At 46.5% G+C, this 14,770-nt stretch overlaps 1 long non-coding RNA gene across 1 annotated transcript in view; it reads right to left on the bottom strand.

Annotated features, from left to right (window-relative positions):
• Positions 1 to 14,770, bottom strand: part of LOC135227643 (uncharacterized) — a 32,408-nt gene that overhangs the window by 8,449 nt on the left and 9,189 nt on the right. Inside the window, exon 2 of the long non-coding RNA XR_010317833.1 lies at positions 11,316 to 11,505. This is a non-coding gene — a long non-coding RNA (uncharacterized LOC135227643). The remainder of the gene's footprint in view (positions 1 to 11,315; positions 11,506 to 14,770) is intronic.

Below are 14,770 nucleotides of genomic sequence, written 5' to 3'. Positions count from 1 at the left end.
GCTTCGGTCTTGTCCCGTCCGTCGGAACTCTGGGAAGGGATACAGGACTTGCACCCCCCAGTCAGTCCGAGGTGCATGTGCGGTTCTGGCATTACATTTGCTTATGTGCCACTTGGGCAGCAGCAGAGAAAACTTCAGTTTTTAAGCAGGTAGTCTTGACAACAAGTGAGAAACACTCGTTTCTCAGAAGCACAACTTCCAGCCACACACCCTTAGAAAAGGCCTCTTCCGTAGAGTCACAGTGTTTGGTGAGGATTAATTTAGTTCTGCTGAAGTGGATACTAGGAAAACCTTGAATTAGCCACCTAATAAATAAACCTTGCATGACAAACCTGCGAAGTGTTTTATCAGCTGTTACTGGAAAGTGACTCTCAGCAATCCCTTCATCGGTGTCACTGCAAATGGGAATTCCCACACCAGAGGGAGCACCAGGAATCAGTGGATGTGCTGGTGGGTGACCCGCATTGAGGCCAGCCTCAGCACCGAAGTCACACGGGTGTCATGACAGGAAATCAGGGCCGAGGTGACTTAGCGTGCCACTTCATTCAGTCACATGTTTTAAGTGGCATCAAAGAACTGTTCGCTTGTGTGGTCTAGACCCTTTCCAACTGATCTCCATATAAACTGGTTTAAAAACAAAAACTGTATGTATAAGATAACGTGGAGTCAGAGTCTTACTGTTTTTTCACTTTAGCAGCACAACTTACATAAACACATTTTTTGAGTGCCCCACCCAACCCTTTTTTTTTTTTTTCTGGTTTTTTGTTTTTGTTTTCCATCAGGAATTTGAGTTCTCTCTAATCCAGCTTACTATGGGACATAGGAAAACTAGGTAGAAATACCTTTGGTGATCTTGGTTGAGTTTAAATCCAATACTGTCCGTAAACTCAGTGAGCCACTATCTGCAATTTTGTATATGATATAGTATTTTGAAGGTATGGAACCTTATAAAAAAGAAATAGCTAATTACTTCTTTTTTTTTCCCCAAGAGGGGAAAGTCATGTTCTGCAAATAGTGTGTGTCTTCTTTTACTGTTGAACAGCAATTGCTATTTATTTTTTTATTGCCTAGAACTTCAACATGTTGTATAGGAATCCCATAGTACCATGAGTTAAACTCTGAATTCTCCTCTGGATGTTCAGATCAGACATCAGTACACTTGTCATTTCACATGTATTTAATGTGACAATTTTTCAGTACTGTATGTGTTCATTTCTACTTTTTTTAATATTTAAAATTGCTTTTAAATAAACATATTCTCAGTTGATCCCAAACATCTGAGCTCAGGCCCTTTTGTGAGTTGTCTGCTGCTGCTCTGACCAAGTCAAGAAGACTTCTTTTGGTAGCCTCAGTGGTGTGGATACACAGGTCATTCTGAGTCCTTTGGAGACAGTAAACAAGCGGCCAGCACTTTCCTCAGCTTACAAGACATGGAGCTCGGCATTTTGGTCTCCTCCTACCCCCACGGCACCCACTTCCACTCCTGTTCAAATGACAGGATGGGGAGAAGTGGGGGAGGGGGCTTGCCTGCGTGTGGTGGGATTAAATGAGAAGATGTCACCTTGGCCCTCACAGACTAGGTGCTGAGCACACGTTTGCTGTCACCACTGGTCCCGCCACCAGAGTCAGGCAAATTGCCTGCAGTCTCTCACTGAGTCCTCAGCGACTCAGTGGACAGCCCTATGGGTCATAGTGGTCCCATCCACAGCCGGTCACGGGGACGGGGGTGGCATAGGACTGGGCAGCGCTTCCTTTCATTGTGCACAGGTTGCCGGGAGTCAAGGGCCAACTGGACCGCAGCTAACAACAACAAGGTAATTTGGGGCTAACAGAGTGCCTTCCCTACAGGAGTACCTAGGTGAGGATGTGGCCACTCCCACAGGGGGAAGCTAAACACACAAGCCTGGCCTGGCCTGGCCTGTACAGCCAGCAGCCAGGGGCAGGTGCACCCCTCACCCTTGAGGAGCCTGGGCCTGTCTGAGACCTCAGACTTCTGGGCAGTCTTCAGCCATGACCCAAACAAAAAATCCTTCTCCCTTCCTTGCCTGGGTTCCATCTCAGGCCCACTGGGCTTCTGTGATCTATGGGCAGGTCCCTTTCTGGGTGACCTCCACGCCCAGCTCCAGCACATTCTCCCAATCCTAGCAAACCTCTTTATCCTCACGGCACCCAGACCTACTTTCCAGGTAAAGGGAGCCATGGAATCACCTGGGACTCCCCTCTCCCTCATCCCAGAGTCAATAACTGCATCTGTCTTGCAGATTACCTCCCAGCAAGTTCTCAAATCCATCTTCTTCCTTCCACTCCTCCTACCTCAGCTGATGGTTGCTTCACCTCTTAGCTGCACAGATGCAAAGGCTTCCTAACTGATCTACCTGACTTAGGCCTTGCTGCCTTGAATGCATCCTTGTAGTAATCTAAAATGTAAACCTAATCATGTCCTTCACCTGCTTAAAAAAAAAATCCTCACGGGTCTCTATCCAAATCTACCTGAAGCCAGCTCCAGTGGCCAGATACAAAGCAGCAGCTCATCTGCTGTTGATTCAGCAGACGCTACTCGGGCCAAGAACAAACCTGATCACATCTCTAACAGACGGAGATGATGGTAGGGCTAAGCTTGAGAGCGTATCCAATAGACCAGGCATTGTGCTAACTGCATCGAGTTTGTGGCAGCAGATCCTATTACCTCCCCCACTGTCCATCAGCTAGTTGAGGCGCACAGATGGCTACACACCCAGGAACATGCAAGGCCAGGATCTGAACCCAGGCCATCTGACTGCAAAGATCACGCTTCTTACACTCATGGCCGCCTCCTAACAGGTCTGCTGCTTTACTGTTTCCTCCTGGGCTGGCAGATCTGAGAATTGACACTGCTGCTTCTTAGTAAGGAAGCCATCTGGTTTCTTTCTCTTACGTTCATTTATTCATTGAGCATCTTTCTTGAACACCCATAGATGTCCCAGGCACTGTCCCTAAGTGCTTACCCTTAATGGGGAGACTGGCCAAAAGATAAGACATACAGCGTCAGAAAATGATAGATGCTAAGGACAGATTCTGAGAGCTGGCACTTGAGTGGTGACTCCTTGAAATAAGGAGGTAAGCCATGGCTATCAGGTAAGTATTCCAGGCAGGAGGAAGCAAGGACCAAGGTCCCAAGGCAGCAAAATAGGGGTGTCCCAGAAAGAAGGTGGCAGCTGCTAGTGAGACAAGCGGCATGAGCAGGGGCAGGTAGTGCGATGGGAACAGACGCAGGTAGTCAGGAAACCAGACATAAAAACCAGACCTGTTGCCATCAAGTCCAACTCATAGTGGCCCTGTAGGACAGAGTAGGACTGTCCATAGGGTTTCCAGGGCTGTAATCGTTCAGAAGCAGGCTGCCACAGCTTCCTCCTGTGGAGCAGCCAGTGGATTAGAACCACCAACTTTTCAGCTAAGCAGCCAAGTGCTTATCGTTGTGGTACCAGGGCTCCTTAGGTAGGAGCCAGACGCAAAGAACCTGTGAGGTCACGCAAGTACATTAGGGACCCCATGGAGGGCTTGAAGCCCTGGTGGCACAGTGGTTAAGACCTCGCCTGCTAACCAAAAGATTGGCAGTTTGAATCTACCAGCCACTCCTTGGAAACCCACTGGAGCACTACTACTCTGTCCTGTAGGGTCACTATGAGTCGGAATCGACTCCACGGCAATGGGCTTGGTCTTTTGTATGGAAGGTTCAGAGCAGGGGAGTACTGCAATGCGGTGCTTGTTTTAAAATTGTGCTCTAGAGGTGTGGATGTAGTGGGGCAGGGGCAGAACGGAGACGGGCTGGGAAGCTGCTGCAATGATCCAGGCCAGAGGAGGCCATGGCTGGGATTAGTGGTAAAGATGGGGCTGGTGAAACCTGATCAGCCCTGGGTGATCTAGTAGAGAGAAAAAAAAAAAAAAAAACCATGCCAGAGAACAGAGGAGAACTGCAGAGCAAGGTCCTTGGGGAGAGGGCTGGGATGGGGTGCACCTGAGGAGGGCTGGCCGAGACACGGGCGTGACCTGTTTGCCACAGGAACTTGAAGAGGAAACCCCCCCCCCGGGCTCAGAGGCAGGTAGGAAGGGCGCGCCCGGGAAATGAGGGTGTTCTCTTCTGGTTGCTTCTCTGTCTTGGTGTATTAATGAGCGAGTTCCTCAGCCAGGTGAGGAGGAGGTGGGAAGACAAGGGTGTCACGTCCTTGAAGGGGAGAGGAGGGAGGTGTGCCAAGTGGGAGGAAAGTAAGGGTGTCACGTCCTTGAAGGGGTGAGGAGGGAGGTGTGGAAGGAGGGAAGGTAAGGGTGTTACATCCCTGAGGGATGATGTCTTAGGCTGGATTCTCTAGAGAAGCAAAACCAGTAAAGTGTATAAAAATATTTATAGAGAGATTTATATCAAGGAAACAGCCCACACAATCATAGACTCTGGAGTGTCTCAAGTTGGTGGATCAGGATAGAGGCTTCTGTTCATGTAGCTGAAGGGGCTGGCAAGCCCAGGATAGGCAGGTAAGCTGCTAGCTCAAGTCTCAAGAACCTGAGATCAGATGAGCAAGAGGCAGCTGCAGGATCCAGAGAGGACAAAAGCCAGAACGTCCACTTACATTCGGATGCAGGCTAGGTGCCCAAGGAGACTCCCTTTCAACTGATTGGCTACTCACAGCAGATCCCATCATGGGGGCGATCACATATAAACACTGAGAATCATGGCCCAGCCAAGTTGACACACAATGTTAACCATCACAGGTGAGGAGGGAGGCGTGGAAGGTGGGAAGGTAAGGGCTCACATCCCTGAAGGGGAGAGGAGGGAGATGTGGTAAGACTGGGGGGCATTGCTGTCACTCCCCATTGGTGTGTGCCCTCCGTGTGACGAGATCATCAGCATGCTGCTGTGTTTCCCGGCACACTCAGGGCCACTCAGGTGAAGGAAGTTCACTGTCCCAAGGTTGTGGTCCCGCCCTGGTGAGTGCAGTAAGTGGGGAGAGGCTGGGGGGGGTGGGGAGGATGCACTATAACAGGATTGTAACGATGGCTCCTGGAATTAAAACTGGGTCAGGAAGGAAGTGAGGACCCGCCATCCAATAGGGATGAGGGCTGAATCAACTAAATCATGTTACCTTACACTTAAACATCTGAGGCTCATTCATTCCACAGACGTTCCTTTTGTGTCAAGACGTTGCTAGGCCTGTGGCTGCAAAGATGACCCCTATACCCTTTGCCCTTGAGAAGGTCACAGGCGTGAAAGGGGCACCGAAGCCACCTGGCAGGGGGCTTCCTGGAGGAAGAGAGGTGGGAGTTCACCCTGAAGCCGTAACGTGGGTTTAGCAGGTGACAGCAGAGAGCACATGGGCAAATGGGACAGAGGGTGGCACTTCAGAAATGGCTGGAGCAGAGAGCAGGTGGCCAGGCAGAGAGGAAGAAAACGGTAGCCTCAGGAGAGAGACGAGGCCCACCCATGAAGAAATTTGTGTGCCCAGCCCCCTCCCTCCATGTAAAGACAGCTTCTAACTCTAATAACAGCCAACTTCTATTTGGGCGCTGAATGTGAGCTAGGCACCATGCCGAGTGCTTTATAAACCAGTTGCTGTCGAGTCAGTTCCAACTCATCGCGACCCCGTGTGGGTCAGAGTAGAACTGTGCTTCATAAGGTTTTCGAGAAGTAGATCGCCAGGCCTCTCTTCCGAGGCCCCTCTGGGTGGGCTCAAACCTCCAATCTTTCAGTTAGCAACCAAGCACAAACCATTTGTACCACCCAGGGGCTTCAAGTGCCTTATAAAGGTTATCGTATTTACCTCAGCAACACTATGAAGTGGGAACCATTGGTTCCCCGTTTCATGGGATTAGGAGACCGATTAGGCCAGCAGAGAACCTGCCCAAAGTCAAGCCATGGCTGAAGGGTGGTGGCAGGATTTGAACCTGATGTCAGGGCCCAAGCTGCTCCTGTCTGTGAGCCTATGCTGCCTCTTTGCTACTGTGTCCCCTAGGTGCCCTTTCAAAAGGGAAACTGAGTCAAAGCTGGCTTTTCCCAGCCCTCCACCAACAGGTCAAGGAGTCCTGGCGGGACAATGGCTAAGCATTCGGCTACTAACTGAAAGGTTGGTGGCTCGAACTGTGTGAAGGAGAGAAGATACAGCCATCTGCTCCCATAAAGATTACAGCCTAGGAAACCCTATGAGGCAGTTCTACTCTGTCACATGGAGTCACTATGAGTCAGAATTGACTTGATGGCACCCAGCAACAACTACCAACAGGTCAGTCAGCCAGGGAAGCCTCAACCATGACGCGAAGCAAAATGTTTCCAGCTCAAAGTAGGGACTGGCGGTGAGTATTTCCTGGACAGATGCTCTGGGGTGGGGAGCCCGAGGTGGAGCTGGCCCACAGGGTGGCCTGGGGCTTGTGGAATGTGACCTAGGAGGAAGCACTGAGTGAGCATGCAAACCTTGAAACACTTAGCTCCTGAAACAGGAGTTACAACTCAGATAAACACAGCTGTCTTGCAAAAATCACAGAGCAAACCCTAGCAGGAGACACAGAGGCCAAAACATGGCCCTTCTGCAGAGCTGCCGGGAAGAAGCTTTGTTTGGGCTTCACGTTCGTGTAGATGAAGTAAGGACCTCACGTTATGGTTTCAGGCAGATTTGAGGACAACAGACACCACGTGGGCTGTCCGTAAGATGACAGGTTCTCCGAGATCAGCCAGCGTCACCCTGTGCTCAGCGTTCAAATTCAGTCCCCGTCCAGAGATTGCATCAGTAGGGCTCAGGAGTGGCCCAGGAATCTGTATTTAGTCAGCATCCCCAGGTGATTCCAAGGTACACCAGGAGACACCAATCTCCTGGGTCACCATGCAACCCCTGAAATTCTGGAATTGACACCACAGCGGGAATTACCCAGAGTCCTCAATCTCTGTAAGGCCCCTTCTGATATGGAGAGGACCCTCACTGGGGAAATACAACTGCAATGTTCCTGCTCTGTTAAGGTGCATAGACCTGGGAATTTGGCAGACCTACTTCACAGCCTGCCTCTGCCACTTACTCAGCAAATGTGTTCAACAGATACGATGGTTAATGTCAGCTGTCAACTTGGCTACTCTGTGATTCTCAGTGGTTTGGCAAACACTAGACGAGATGTTCTTCCATAATGTAATCACTTTCCATGATGTGATATAATGTGCACAGCCAAGCATTTGAAAGGCGTGTTTCGTTGGGGGTGTGGCCTGCCTCCAGTATGTAAATGGATGTTCTGGCAAATCTCGCTCTCCCTCTCTCTCTCGACCCTGCACTCTTCTAGCCACCTGACCTCCAATTCTTGGGACATAAGTCTGCTGCCTGAACTGCAGATTTGGAATTTGCCAGCCCCTACAGTTGCATGTGTCATTTCCTTGAAGTAAAACGACTTCTAGACGTTTCACTGGCTTTGCTCCTTCAGAGAACCCAGGCTCAACAACAGACATATCTGGAGAGGCCACTGTTTGAACCATCCTTCCCTTTATGACCTGGGGCATGTCCCTTACGCCTGTGGGACCCGAGTTTCCTTACATGGTTCATGGAGCTCAGGAGGTGATGAGCTCACAGATGTGACAGTGCTTGGTAAGCTGCCTGGTGCTCTGGGCACAGACCTGCAAAGCTACAGGTTCATTTTCCCAGGCGCATGAACTGGATTCCTTGATCCAATATGAACCTGCAGCACAGCTTCTGAGGGTCCTTCAGGGTGGGGACTTTGCAGCCTGGCTGGGCTTGCCACAGCCATTTGTAACCTGGCACCAGAGGGACAAGGGGTTGGAGAAAGTTCAGAGCTTGGCTTTAGAACCAGAAAAACAGGAGCACTGAGACTTAATCTCTCCAAACCTCAGGGCCTTCTTCTGCCTGAACAAGGTAACAGTGGTATTCCATTTCCAGTTGCCAAAGAATGGATTCCAACTTCTGGAGATCCCATGTCTGTCAGAGTAGAACTGGGGCTTTCACTGGCTCCATAGGGTTTTTGATGGCAGATTTTTCAGAAGTAGATCACCAGGCACCTCTAGGTGGACTTCATCCTCCCACCTTTTGGTTATTGCCAAGTGCTTTAACTGTCGCATCACCTAGGGACTCCTATAATAGCATTTTGTTGTTGTCGTGTGCTGTCAAGTTGATTCTGACTCATGACGGCCCTATAGGACAGTGTAGAACTGCCTCATAGGGTTTCCTAGGATGTAATCTTTATAGAAGGCGCCCTGGTGGTGTAGTGGTTAAGCACTCGGCTGCCAACCAAAAGGTAGGTGCTTCAAATACACCAGCCTCTCCACAGGAGAAAGGTGTGGCAGTCTGCTTCTGTAAAGATTACAGCCTTGGAAACTCTATGGGACAGTTCTCCTCTGTCCAATAGGATCACTATATGTCACAATCTGCTCGATGGCAATAGGTTTGGTTTTTTTGGTTTAACCTTTACGGGAGCAAATCGCTAAGTGTTTTCTCCCGTGGAGCTACTGGTGGGTTCAAAGCACCAACCTTTCAGTTAGCAGCTGAGCACTTAACTATTGTGCTACCAGGGTATCATAGAATTATGGGAATTAAATGAAATAATTAATAAGGTATTACATAAGAAAGGCTTAGCCCTGTGCCTGACTGGCATTAGCACAAAACAGCTATTAGCACCTCCCCCTGAAAACTGACAAGAAATTTGAACTCAAGCAAGAAATTAGAGACAGCAGTCTAGCCCAATGTTTGACACGCGGTAGGTGATCACTAAGTATTCCTCGAGTGAGTGAGTGTATGAAGCCTCTGGGCAAAAGCAACCAGAAGAGCACCCACGGGGTTGGGGGGGAGGGACACGTTAGCTGCTCTCCTTTCAAAAGCATGGCGAGCCTCCACCCCCAGCCGAAGGTCAAAGCCAGGAGCCTGAACGCATTTGCTCTACCCACTTACCCTGCGTTTTGCTGACTCCCACCGAGTAAACAGGCCACTGGACAATGGGCCCCTTTTTATGGTGCATTAAGCTGCAGAACAAAGACCCACAGCATGCATTGTCTGAATGTGCAAGCTTGGTTCCTGCTTGTCTGCAGCCACACGGAGAGCTGACACCAGTTGGCTTCTTCCCTAGCTGAAGCTCATTTTATGGCTCTGTCACCTTCACTAAGTTCTAGGGCCGAAGGAGCAGCAAGCACACCCCTACTAGTCCCCGCAGCCTTGGGTTTATGTTCCCACCCAAGGTCAAGGCCTCTTCTGGTCCGCACCAAAGTGGAAGGTGGCCAGGTAGTCACCCAGCACTTGTCCCTTCTCTGCTCCCAGGCTATAGGCTTGCAAGGAGAGGGGAAGTTAAGGGACTGGGGCAGGAGGCAGAGCATAGGGGTAGAGTCAAAGTGAAGTCCACTAAGAACCTACCAAGGAGCCAACAACTCAGAAAAGGAGGGTGACAATGGTTGCACAACTCGAAGAATGCAATCAATGTCACTAAGTTGTACATGTAGAAACAGTTGCACTGGTGTATACTTTGCTGTGTATATTCTCAACAACAACAAAATAAAACTTAGAAAGAAAAAAAAATCTACTAAGGTGCGCTGGTGATGCAGTGATTAAAGCTCACGGCTGCTAATGAAAAGGCCAAAGGTCAGTGGCTGGAACCCACCCAGTGGCTCCGTGGGAGAAAGACCCGGACATTTGCTCCTGTAAAGATTTTAGCCTAAAAACCCTATGAGGCAGTTCTACTGTGTCACATGGAGTCAATATGAGTCAAAGAAACTCTAAAGCTCAGAGTTTCTTCAAAAAACAATGCTTTGAAAATTGGATTTCTACATGCAGAAAAATGAAATAGGACTCATACTTATGCCATATACAAAACCAAACTAAAAATGGATTAATGACCTAAATGTGCAAACTAAAACCATAAAATTCTTAGCAGATCAAGCAGGGGCAATGCTGTCAGGCCTAGCTTTCAGCAATGGATTATTTCTTATAATAAAAGCACAAACAGCAGAAGACAAAGTAGACAAATGGGACCTCATAAAAATTAAAAACTTTCGTTCATCAAAAGACTTTACCAAAAAAGGTGAACAAACAAGTGTCTTAGTTATCTAGTGCTGCTGTAACAGAAATACCACCAGTGGATGGCTTTAACAAACAGAATTTTGTTCTCTCACGGTCTAGTAGGCTAGAAGTCCAAATTCAGGGCACCAGCTCCAGGGAAAGGCTTTCTCTCTCATGGCTCTGGGGAAAGGTCCTCGTCATCAATCTTCCCCGATGGAGGAGCTTCTCAGTGCCAGGACCCCAGGTACAAAGGACACTCTCTGCTCCCGGCACTACTTTCTTGGTGGTTTGAGGTCCCCCGTCTCCTTGCTCACTTCTCTCTTTGTATCTCAAAAGAGATTGACACAAGATACAACCCAATCTTGTAGATTTAGTCCTACCTTCATGAACAACTGCCTTCTTTTCATAAGACCAGAAAATCTGGATGGTGCCCGGCTGCCATCACTTAACATTTTGATCAGAGATTCCATAGAAGAATTCTGATCAAAGTGGGGGAAGTACAGCTCAGAATTTCAAATTCTCATGGACTCTAGACTTTCTGGAGCCATGGAGGGTGGATGAACCCCTGAAACTATTGTCCTGAGATAATCTTTAAACCTTAAACCAAAAATATCCCCTGAAGTCTTCTTAAAACCAAATAGTAGTTTAGCTTAACTAGTTAAAAAAGGTCTGCCTTGAACATTATGTTCTTTCAAAAACTGCATGGGATCAAACTGACAACAGCAACTTGAAAAGATTAGATAGGAACCTTAGGGAGAACTGAGTTTATGTTAAAGAGGGAAGAACAACTCAGAAAAGGAGGGTGAGAATGATTATACAACTCAAAGAATATAATCAAGGTCACTAAATGTTATGGGAGAAACTTGACTTGGTGTATGTCTTGCTGTGTATATTCTCAACCACAACATCAAAAGAAATAAAATTTATAAGGAGAAAAAAAAAATCTACTAAAGCTCAACAACAACAACAACAACAACAAAAAAGACAAAAGAAATTACTAAAGTTGAGTCTTAGGTGGAAATATATAACTAATGTTGGCCAAAAGGTATGTTCTACGTGTTCACAGGACTGTTTATGATAGCCAAAACCTGAAAATTACCTAAATATTCATCAACAGTAGAGTGGACAAATTGTGATTATCCACTCAATGTATACAATAATGAGAATGAACACTCTACAACCGTAGACACTGTGGGTGAGTCCAACAAACACAAATGTTGACTGCAAGAAGCCAGACTCAAAGTAATTCACTTTTTGTTTCCAGTTAATATATGAAAACAGACAATCTGTGTGGTTACAAGTGAGAATATCACTTACCTTTGGGTAGCCACTAGAAGCGGACACAAGTAGGGGGTGCCATTCTGTTTCTTCCTCTTTGCTGGTCATACAAGTTTGTTCAGTTTGTAAAAATTCATTGAACTGTACACTCCTGATATGTGAACTTGCCTGTAAGTATGCTATTCTCAGTGGCATGCTGAGAAATGTTTAAGGACCAGCTCACAACCCCCTGCCAAAAAAAGAGAAAGAAAGCCCTGATTTGTAGCATTGCCAATTGCTATGGTGTAAATACTTCTACCATGACCGATGACAATCTGCCAATGCGATGTCACAGAATGAGGAGTTGGGAAGAGACTTACAATCCATTCCTGTGAGTTGGCTTGCTCAGCAGATCACTGGTTCTACTTTAACGAAGAGATTTTTTTCTTTTTTAAAGTAAAGGCTGCTAAAATGCAGAGATGAGATAAAGGGCTGCCTTGACTGGGCCCTTCCGACCTAGCTGTCTGCTTGGTCTCACGCTAGCACCGTTTGTCACCTACCTTCCCACTTCCCTACATTTTTCTATAACAGCTTTATTGAGGTGTAATTCACATACAATACCATAAAATTTATGCACATAAAGTGTACATTTCAATGATTTTTGGTATATTCACAGAATTGGGCAACCATCACCACAGTCAACTTTCGAACATTTTCATCATCCCAGAAAGACACCCCATACCATTTACCATGCATTCCACATTTCGCCCCCCGACACTCCCAGCTCGTGGTAACCACTAATCTACTGTCTCGATAGATCTACCTATTTTGGACATTTCACGTAAGTGGAATCATACGATATGTGGTTCTTTGTGACTGGCTTCCTTCACTTAGTATAATGTTCTCAAAGTTCATCTGTGTTGTCGAATGTAGTACTTCGATTCTTTTTATTGCCAAATAATATTCCATTGTGTCAATATACCACATTTTATCCATTCATCAATTGTAGATATTTAGGTTGTTTTCACTCTTTGACTGTTATGAATAACGCTTCTATAACCAATCATGTACAAGTTCTTTTATGGACATGTGTTTTCATTTCTCCTGGGTATATCTGAGTGGAATTTCTGGCTTATATGGTAATTCAGTGATAATAATGTTACCATTATATGGTAATTCTGTTGAAGATCAAAGACCACAGCCTTCAATATGGATTGCACTTCAACATAAAGAAAACCAAAATCCTCACAACTGGACCAATGAGCAACATCATGATAAATGGAGAAAAGATTGAAGTTGGCAAGGATTTCATTTTACTTGGATCCACAGTCAACAGCCGTGGAAGCAGCAGTCAAGAAATCCAAAGATGCATTGCATTGGGCAAATCTGCTGCAAAGGACCTCTTCAAAGTGTTGAAGAGCAAAGATGTCACCCTGAAGACTTAGGTGCCCCTGACCCAAGCCATGGTATTTTCAATCACCTCATATGCATGTGAAAGCTGGACAATGAATAAAGAAGACTGAAGAAGAATTGATGCCTTTGAATTATGGCATTGGCGAAGAATATTGAATATACCATGGACTGCCAAAAGAACGAACAAATCTGTATTGGAGGAAGTACAACCAGAATGCTCCTTAGAAGCAAGGATGGTGAGACTGCATCTCACATACTTTGGACATGTTGTCAGGAGGGATCAGTCCCTGGAGAAGGACATCATGCTTGGCAGAGTACAGGGTCAGCAGAAAAGAGGAAGACCCTCAACGAGGTGGATTGGCACAGTGGCTGCAACAATGAGCTCAAGCATAACAACGACTGCAAGGATGGCTCAGGACTGGGCAGTGTTTTGTTCTGTTGTGTGTGGGGTCGCTATGAGTCAGAACTGACTTGATGGCACCTAACAACAACAACAACATGGTAATTCTGTATATGACGTTTTGAGGAGCTGCCAGACTATTTTCCCACATGGCTGCACCATTTGACCTTCCCATCAATAGTCTATGAGAGTTCTAATTCCTCCACAGCTTCCACAACACTTGTCGTTATCTGACTTTGATTCCAGCCATCCTAGTGGGTGTGAGGTAGTATCTCACTGTGGTTTTTATTTGCTTTTCCCTGGTGATTAATAACGTTGAGCATCTTTTCATGTGCTTATTGGACATTTGTACATCATCTTTGGAGAAATGTCTATTTAGATCCTTTGCCCATTTTTTAATTGGATTGTCTTTTTACTACTGAGTTGTAGAAGTTTTTTATATATTTTGGATACAAGATCAAGTATATGATTTGCAAACATTTTTCTCATTCTGTGGGTTGCCTTTTCCTTACACTTTTTTGAACATGACACCCTTCCCTCTTCAGTAAGACCAACTTTCAGGAATCACAAACTCCAAAGCCTTCAAAGGCCAGGCAAGTAACCAGACTATGCGGAGTGGCCTTTAGTTTTTCTCCTGTAATGCTGTTGGTTTGGCTAAACTAAGTGTTTTAGGCTGAGTTCTCTAAATAAGCAAAACCAGTAAACTGTTCTTTAAATATAAAAGCAGTAAGGTGTTTTATAGCTATATATAGAGAGAGAGATTTATATCAAGGAAATGGCTCACATAGTAGTAGAGGCTGGAACATTCCAAGTCCATGGGTCAGGTTAGAGGCCACATAGCCACAGGGGCTGGCGAACCCAAGACTGGTGGGTCAGAGAGCAGGGCTCTTGTTCACAGGCTGTGAAGATCACAAATCCCAATGATTGGCAGGCAAGACCACAGGTAAGCTGCTAGCTCAAGTCCCAAGAACTTGAGATCAGATGAACAGGAGCCAGCTGCAGAATCCAGAACGAACAAAAGCCCACAGGCCTTGCCAGAATACCCACTTATATTCAATGCAGGCCACACGCCCAAGGAAACTCCCTTTCAACTGATTGGCTGCCCACAGCAGATCCCATCATGGAGGTGATCGCTTAATATCAAATCTCATCATGGAAGTGATCACACCATCATATGACTATCAAATCAATGAGAATCATGGCCCAGCCAAGTTGACAACACAAAACCATTTCACTAAGCACTTCTTTGACCTCTGGAAGCATAGGTGTGGGCTTTGGATTCATACGGACCTCTGTCTGGATGCTTCATCTTCCCTCGTAGCTGAGTGAACACAGGCAAGTTACCTAACTTCTCTGACCGCTAAGTTTGCTTGTCAGTGAAAAGTGGTTACAACCACTGCCTGTGAAATATGGACAGGAAACAGACAATTTAGAACATTTTAGAATAGGCCCTCCTGTATAATTTCAAAACTATGTGCACATTTTACTTCAATAAACATTCTGAAAGTAAAATGTAAGGCTTTATAGACCTTGTCTTAGTTACCTAGTGCTGCTATAACAGAAATACCACAAGTTGGATGACTTTAAAGAACAGAAAGTTATTTTCTCACAGTTCTGGAGACTCACAGTCCAAATCAGGGTCTTGGCTGTGTGGCTTCCTTCTGTGGCCTCTCTCCTAGTCTGTGGTATCCATGGCCCTCCC

Source organism: Loxodonta africana, chromosome 14 (genome assembly GCF_030014295.1).
Source record: "Loxodonta africana isolate mLoxAfr1 chromosome 14, mLoxAfr1.hap2, whole genome shotgun sequence".
NCBI lineage: Eukaryota > Metazoa > Chordata > Mammalia > Proboscidea > Elephantidae > Loxodonta > Loxodonta africana.
The sequence above is the reverse complement of the archived record's forward strand: the minus strand, read 5'-3'. Positions and strand labels throughout refer to the sequence as shown.